Raw genomic sequence first — 645 nt, forward strand, 5'->3', positions numbered from 1 at the left:
TACAACATTTATTCCGGTCAAAATTGAAAGGTTTCAATTTTATATTGATGACCCCTTATGCAATAAAAACATCAAATCAAACTTGTTTGAGAATTACATAATGCAAATCTTAAATTAACAGTATGATTGAGGATAGTAATTATAAGTGTTATTTTGGAAAAGGGTATGGGTAGTTTGTTGTTTAGACTGGTTTGGGAGGTTAGAAATTTCAAAATTTTCTAGTAGAATTAGAATTATGGTGTAATATCCTTACAATATAAAAAATGAACAGGCCGGTTACGAATAAAGGGACTAGCAAACTAATCAAATTAGCCTAGAACCTCATGCTATTCCTAATGAGCCAAATAGCGAGAACCAATGAACCAAGAGATACCCGACTAGACTAAATGATTAAAAACTATGAAGTTATAAAACTAGAACCTTAATTTGAACTTGAATAAACTAGTAGAGCCTAGATGGGAGATATGTGACAACTAGGTATATAATAAAATATAAGAATGATGTAATAAATGTGAATGACAAATGACTTATAAATAAATTAAGAGCCTACAATTGTAACACCCTTATTTACTTATTAAAAATAGGGTGCCACTATATGCATGACGTGACCAATACGTGCATGTAACGACCCTAGATTTTTACTTA

This window comes from Cucurbita moschata, unplaced genomic scaffold, assembly GCF_002738365.1.
Source record: "Cucurbita moschata cultivar Rifu unplaced genomic scaffold, Cmos_1.0 Cmo_Scf00243, whole genome shotgun sequence".
In the NCBI taxonomy this organism is placed as follows: Eukaryota; Viridiplantae; Streptophyta; class Magnoliopsida; order Cucurbitales; family Cucurbitaceae; genus Cucurbita; species Cucurbita moschata.